At 38.0% G+C, this 7,934-nt stretch overlaps 1 long non-coding RNA gene across 1 annotated transcript; it reads right to left on the bottom strand.

The window, feature by feature from the left end:
• Positions 1–1,556: 1,556 nt before the first annotated feature.
• On the bottom strand, positions 1,557–5,349 carry LOC145738105 (uncharacterized). Its single transcript, XR_014180592.1, has 2 exons — positions 5,214–5,349; positions 1,557–2,759 (listed from the first exon to the last, which is right to left on the bottom strand). It is a non-coding gene; the product is annotated as an uncharacterized LOC145738105 (long non-coding RNA).
• Between the last annotated feature and the right edge of the window lie 2,585 nt (positions 5,350–7,934).

Genomic DNA, 7,934 nt, shown 5'->3' with positions numbered 1-7,934 from the left:
TTTTTCGAAAAGATTTTATCGTTCCATACTCCCTGTATGCATTGTTGTTCCTTGTTGTTTTTATACTGGCAGGGCAGGTAGCAGGTAAAGTGACATATTTTGACTGCATCACGACCCGACATCTTTTGAACGTCAAAAGGGCATTTTATGATTGTTTGGAATACTGTTTGGCTTCAAACGGAGGTCACTTTGAACAATTCACTTATAAAAATACTTCTTTTGTTCTTAACTTTCTTGATATAAAGTTAATGATCACCCTGTTTTACTTTCTACGCCAAATTTTACCTGCTAGTTGCCGTGCCAGTATCAAAAACAACAAAGAACAACAATGCATACAGGGAGTATGAAACGATAAAACCTTTTCGAAAAAAGATGATTTTTTGCAAGCTTTTTAACACTTTTTAGGCCGAATTGGTAAACTTACTTAAGCTTCAGGGTACGAAACAGCCACCCGTCAAGTTTTATACTTGTAGTTCCAAAATAACATGGTCTAACATGGGCTTAAAAATTTAACACGTGATATCCTATGTTGCGCGTTAAAAAAAACGCACTGTATATATCTGAACATTCATTGAACATTAGACGAATATTTTGTATATTTAAACATGAATTCAATTATTCGAGGAATATTTCTTAGAGAATATTAAAATAATATTCGGTTTATATTAAAACAAGAATATTACTAACAAAATATTCACTTTGTAATACTCATATACTATCCTGTGAATATCCCAAATACTAGTTGTTGTTCCTAACCAGTCAGAACATTTATGTGTGGTTGTCTCTGACCAACACATATATCAATTATGAGTGTTGTACTGTTGTGTTAACCAACGAAAAACGAAAACTTTGAAAATTACGAATTTTTTTATTTTCGTATTTTGACAATTCACGAATTGTCTTTGTGACACTTGACATTCATGACATTTTAGCGGGACGGAGACGGAGAGCCGACAGTCATATGGAGTATCCAGCCACGATGACAGAAAACACACAGACGGTGAAGTGTGTGACTTTTGGCAGTTGGCGGACAGTAACACGTTTTTCAATGATGAGCAGTTATGAACATTCTGCATTTTTCTGAGTGCAAATCAATATGTGTAGCCTGTACAAATCATAATTTTTATTTTCCAAGTGGAATTTGTTGTGTTATCAATAAACTGTTGTGAAGGAATTAATATCCCTGTGTATCCTTAATCAGAAACAACTCAGCTGGCGATCAAGTTCGTTGAACTCTAGGTACACAACACGTGACAATTAGCACAGAAATCGAACCCTAGTTCAGCAAGACGCCACAATTGGTGCCGAAACCTAAGCTCTCCCAAGTCCTAAATGTCATAAGAGACCAGAGACACACAAAATGATGATTAACGAGGATAATTCCGACAACACAAGCATGGTTGAGCCGCCAAATCGTATAATGCAACAACCACTGGACGTCAACAGAGTTTCCCTAAAACTCACCGCCTTTTGGACCTCCAAGCCAGCAGCATGGTTTGGTAGGGCTGAAGCGCAATTCCGTGCAGCCAACATCACCCGATCTATTACAAAATTTGACGCGGTTGTCAGCGTATTAGCAGAGGACCAATGCGACATTGTTTTAGACTTACTTACCAACACCCCTCAGGAAAACGACGATCCTTATCAACAGTTAAAGGAGAGGTTGCTCAAAGAAAACAGCCTAAGCGATACCAAACGTTTTAAGACACTGCTGAATGAAATGTCATTGGGTGACAGGAAACCCTCCACCTTACTTCGGGAAATGAGACTCCTAGCACCTGAAATGGATGAAACCTTCCTAAAAAATGTATGGATGGAGAGACTGCCTAGCCACATGAGGGGCATACTAAGTGCCACCAAAGGCAACTTAATGGAACTTGGGGTAACTGCCGACGCTATTGCTGAACACACCAGTTCGTCCTACCTTAATGAGGCCACTTTACGTCCGCCAGTCAAAGAACAAGGCCCCCAGGTAATTACAATGGAGGATTTCGATAAGCTGGTAAAAAGAATTGAGAAACTGGAGTCCACATCTAGGCGTAGACAGCATTCTCAAACTAGAGAGGAAAAGAAGTATCCCATGTGCAGATTCCATTACAAGTATGGTGAAAAAGCCCGTAAGTGCGAAGAACCTTGTAACTTTACCCCTGGGGTGAGTACCAATCAAAAAAACTAAATACGTTGTCAGATGTCACCTCGGATGCCAGAAACAAATCGGCATCTGACAACCAAACTATTAATAGGCTGTATATACATGATAAACGCAACAACTTGTCATTTCTTATTGATACAGGCGCAGACGTTTCTGTTATTCCAAAAACTTTTGTGTTTAACTACCAAAACTTAAAGCCTACTAATTTCACACTGTACACAGCAACCGGCACACCCATCCGAAGGCGAGAATTTAAGTGGGATTTTTACATTTGCGACGTGACAAAGCCACTCCTGGGTGCAGATTTCCTCAGACATTATCAGTTGTTAGTTGATGTGGCCAACAATGAGCTAATTGACAACACAACTCACATCAGGTCCAGGATTAATCAGATCACAATAAATAAAGATGACCACTCTATTTCTTTATCATGTTTTGTAACTTCACAGGTCAGCACTACTTGGCAAGCAATTCTGCAGCGTTATCAAGAGAAAACCAACACCCCAGAAGCCAACATGCCAACTGTGACCGCAGAACATTTAATCGAGACGTTTCCTGCCATTGTACCAATCACAAGTCGCCCTAGACGATTACCTCCTGAAAAATACTTGTCAGCCAAAAAGGAATTTGAACAGAGGGTCGCTGAAGGCATCTGTCAACCGTCCAAATCACCTTGGGCATCACCTTTACATCTTGCCCCTAAAAAGAATGGACAATGGAGGCCATGTGGTGACTACCGGAAACTTAATGCTGTAACTGTGCCAGACAGGTATCCTGTTCCAAACATGTTAGATTGTGTGTACATTCTTAATAAAGCTAATTTTTTTACTACATTGGACATCGTGCGAGCTTATAATCAGATTCCAGTTGCCAGTGAATCCATTCCAAAAACAGCAGTAACAACTCCATTTGGGCTATACGAATTTTTAAAGATGCCATTTGGGTTACGAAATGCCGGACAGACGTTCCAGAGATTCATCGACCAAGTGTTAAGGGGACTGGACTTCATTTTTGTGTACATCGATGACATTCTGATTGCTTCAGAGACCTTCGAACAACATCAGGAACATGTTTCACTCGTATTAGACAAACTAGCTGTTCATCACATAAACATTAACATTCAAAAGTGCCACTTTGGTAAAAAGGAAGTTGATTTTTTGGGTTTCAGAATCACAAATACCGGAATTTCACCACTCCCAGAGAAAACCATTGCCTTACGAGAATACAAGAAACCTACTAACATTCAAGAACTTCGACGTTTCTTAGGACTCATAAACTTTTATAGGCGACACATTCCTAATGCAGCTGAGCTACAAGCTCCTCTTCATGACGTTCTCCACAACAAGACAAAAAAGAACGATAAAACTCCGATAGATTGGACTAATAGTATGGAAAATGCTTTTCAAAGTTGCAAAGAAAGTCTGACTTCAACCGCAAGTTTAGCTTACCCAGACAATTCAGAATTAGCGTTAATTTGCGACGCATCAGAAACCAGTATTGGAGCTGTCTTACAGCAGAGTGATAAGCGACCCTTAGGATTTTTCTCAAAGAAACTCAGCGTTTCAGAAGTCAAATACAGCACATACGACCGCGAACTTCTCGCTATATATGCTGCTGTGATACACTTTAGAATCTACTTAGAGGGCAGAGAAGTAACTATCTATACTGATCATAAACCATTGATTTATGCTTTTCAGACAAAACATAGCAGTAACTCCAGAGAAACAACACGGCGTGCTAGACAGTTAGAGTTCATCAGTCAATTTACTACAACCATTAAGTACTTAAAAGGGGAAGAGAACGAAGCAGCAGACGCACTGTCTCGAGTCCAAGAAATGTCATATACAGCTTCTTTAAACTATGAAGAGATCGCAAAGGCACAGCTTGACGACGAAGAACTTAAACAATACCAACAGCAGCTTGACATGAAATTTGAAAACCTAAAATTTCCAGCGCTAAAACTTAGCCTAACTTGCGAAACATCCACTGGAAAATTTCGACCTTACGTACCGAAAGGATTTCGGAAACAAGTATTCGACTCAATCCATGGGTTGGCACATGCAGGCATCCGGGAAACACGCAGGTTAGTGACAGAAAAGTTTTTTTGGCCATCAATGAACAAGGACGTACATTTGTGGGCTAAAACATGTATATCTTGCCAAAGGTCAAAAGTACATAAACACACAAAAACTGAATTGTTAACAATACCCACACCTAAAGCTAGATTTTCATGTGTACACCTTGACATTGTTGGACCCTTACCAGTATGTGAAAGCTTTAGATACTGCATAACTTTAATTGACCGTTATTCACATTGGCCAGAAGTTATTCCTGTAGCAGACATTCGAACTGAGACAGTTGTTCGATCAATTTTTATGCATTGGATTTCCAGATTTGGTTCACCAGAGATTATCATAACTGACCGTGGAACTCAGTTCGAGAGTGCTTTATTTACCAGTTTTTATACTTTGTTGGGCATCAGAAGAGTTAGGACTACAGCTTACCACCCACAAAGCAATGGAAAAATAGAACGTTTCCATAGAACGTTAAAAACTGCCATCACAGCTCACAACAAACCGGATTGGTTATCAGCACTCCCTGCAGTACTCCTTGGATTAAGGACAGCTTTAAGGGATGACGCCAAATATTCCTCAGCCGAAATTTTGTATGGAGAAGGACTACGATTACCATCTGAGATGTTTTCACCGAATCAAAATTCACCACCTTTAAGCCTATTCATGCAAAACTTGAAGGAGAATTTGAGTTTTATGCAACCAGCTCCTACAAAATGGAACTCAAAACAAAAACCGTTTGTTAGCCCTGACCTAAAGACTGCGACCCACATTTTTCTGCGTGAAGATATGGTGCGTAGACCTCTATCAGCACCTTATACCGGACCACACGAAGTTATTGCACGGAATGACAAAACCATAGACATTCGCGTGAATGGACATGTGACCAAGGTTAGCCTAGACCGAGTCAAGCCAGCATACATCTTGCAAGAAGACCAAGCAGCGGCAGTTCGTCATGACCATGACTATACCTTCCACAATCAGAACACCTTGTCTAGCAAGAAAACCGTCCGTTTCCAGGACAACAGTGACGACGTCACTGGAGGGGGGGTATATGGAGTATCCAGCCACGATGACAGAAAACACACAGACGGTGAAGTGTGTGACTTTTGGCAGTTGGCGGACAGTAACACGTTTTTCAATGATGAGCAGTTATGAACATTCTGCATTTTTCTGAGTGCAAATCAATATGTGTAGCCTGTACAAATCATAATTTTTATTTTCCAAGTGGAATTTGTTGTGTTATCAATAAACTGTTGTGAAGGAATTAATATCCCTGTGTATCCTTAATCAGAAACAACTCAGCTGGCGATCAAGTTCGTTGAACTCTAGGTACACAACACGTGACAATTAGCACAGAAATCGAACCCTAGTTCAGCAAGACGCCACAGTCACGTGTCACGTCACGTACGTTTCGTGTGGAAAGTAAAGGCACAATAACCGACGCCGCGGATAATTGTGTGTCGAGTTTTTATTTTCGAATACTACATAACGTTTAGTAGCAAGTATTTGCTTTGAGTTTGTGGAATTACATTTCTCTTTCGCCAGAAACCATCTTTTGTGTGCTGTGTTGCAAATATTGATAAGATAAGTATAAAAGTATTATTTCAATTCTAACCCTACTTTTTATGGTATTGCTAACGGCATCAGACATGCTTCCTATTAAAAAACTCATAAACAAACCTAAACCCCAGCTGATAAGAAACAGAACGTGGTACAGACACCTTAGGAAAGAACGGAATGAAGTTCTTAACTTAGTTAATAGTGATCTTTGCTCAAGATCAAACAATGACAAAGTTGAATCAGTGCAAAGTTTAGTCTACAGCAGTTATTCTGTGACTGAAGTTTGTAGCTCCACTACTGCTAGTACCAGTACATCAAACATTACCACTTCTGATGTTATAAGCAGTAATATTAATACCAACCATAGTATATCAGAAATTAACACAAACAAGAACACAAGACTATTGTCCCCGACTTCTGAAAGTGATACTGCCAATTTCGAAACTCTTTCAGATTGTGATTCTTTTTTAAATCATAATACTGATGTAGATACTGACTGACTCAAACTCGGATGATATTACTGTTGAAGCTAATCTTGAATCTAATTTCAGTACTCCACTTTCATTGCATACAATATCAACGGAACCTTCAATATGTAAAAATAATATAACTTCTCAAAGTGAAGATTCTTGCAGTACTTTAAATAAGTTACGTCACTGGGCGGTCACTCACAAAATAACTCATAATGCTTTAAAAGATTTGTTAAATGTTTTATCTAACTTTCCTACTAATTCAGAGGACAGTTTAAAAAGTATTCCTAAAGATCCAAGAACATTTTTGAAAACTCCCACCTGCATTCAAGTTAGGTCTGTTGAACCTGGCAAGTATTACCACATAGGTATTCAAAAGTCCTTGGAACAGATTTTTCACTGCAAATCTTTGCTTCCAGATGAAGTAGTGGAAGTTTCTATTAACATTGATGGTATCCCACTAACAAAAAGCTCTTCAAGCCAGTTATATCCTATTTTGGGATCCATTACTTTACTTAAATGTTCTAAAGTTGTATTTCCAATTGGAATTTATCACGGGTATACCAAGCCAAATAATTTTAATGAATTTATGTTAGATTTTGTAAATGAGGCTATTTCCTTAACATCAAATGGTTTAGATTTTTTTGGTCAAAAATATAAATTTAAAGTTAAAATGTTTTGTATGGATGCTGTTGCAAAAGCTTCAGCTTTATATATTAAAGGGCATTCAGGTTATTATTCTTGTACAAAATGTACTCAATAAGGGGAATATAAAAAGGATAGGATTTGTTTTCCTTCCTTAAAATTTAATAAAAGAACCGACAATGAATTTGTAAATTAGACAAATATTGAATATCATACAGGTTATACAAGCCTTGTTAAAATTCCAAATATTGACATTATTAAAGAATTCACATTGGATTATATGCACTTAGTTGCCTTAGGTGTTGTTAAAAAAATTGTTTGTGGTACATGGTGCTTTGGAAAACCTCCACATAAACTTTCGCCCTCTAGCATTGAAACTATTTCTAAAAACTTGATGTCTTTTATTCAGTACCTACCATCAGAATTTGTTAGAAGTCCAAGAAGTCTTTCAGAAGTGAAACGATGGAAAGCTACTGAGTTCCGGCAATTTTCATTTTATACAAGTTCCCTTGCATTGAAGGGAGTTATTTCAAAACAAAAATATCAAAACTTTTTGACTTTGTCTGTAGCAATGAGGATATTGTCTTCTTCAAAGTTATGTCACTCATTTACAGATTATGCAGAAGAGCTATTGATCCACTTTGTTAAAATGGTTAAGAACTTGTATGGTCCTGAATTCCTTTCTCACAACTTTCATAATCTTCTGCATCTTGTTGATGATGTTCGTTGTTTTGGAAGCATTGAAAAATTTTGAATTTGAAAACTATTTACAGAAGTTAAAAAATCTTTTGCGAAAACCTGGAAATCCCTTGTCTCAAATTATTTTCAGACTTAGTGAAGCACATTCTTATCATGGGTCTAATGATTTGCATAAAAATATTCAAAGTTTTGATAGTCCACAATTTAGCCAGTCACACAATAGTGCAAACTTACCAATAGGCTGCAAAGGGCCTGAATATAAATCAGTTTCTTGGAAAGGAATAAAACTATCATTGTCAGTTGACTGTTGTTTCTTGTTAAAGGACAAAACTG

This window comes from Ips typographus, linkage group LG15 (assembly GCF_016097725.1).
Source record: "Ips typographus isolate SLU linkage group LG15, UJ_Ityp_2.0, whole genome shotgun sequence".
Taxonomy (NCBI): Eukaryota; Metazoa; Arthropoda; class Insecta; order Coleoptera; family Curculionidae; genus Ips; species Ips typographus.
Note: the sequence above shows the minus strand (reverse complement) of the source record. Positions and strands in the feature narration are given on the sequence as shown.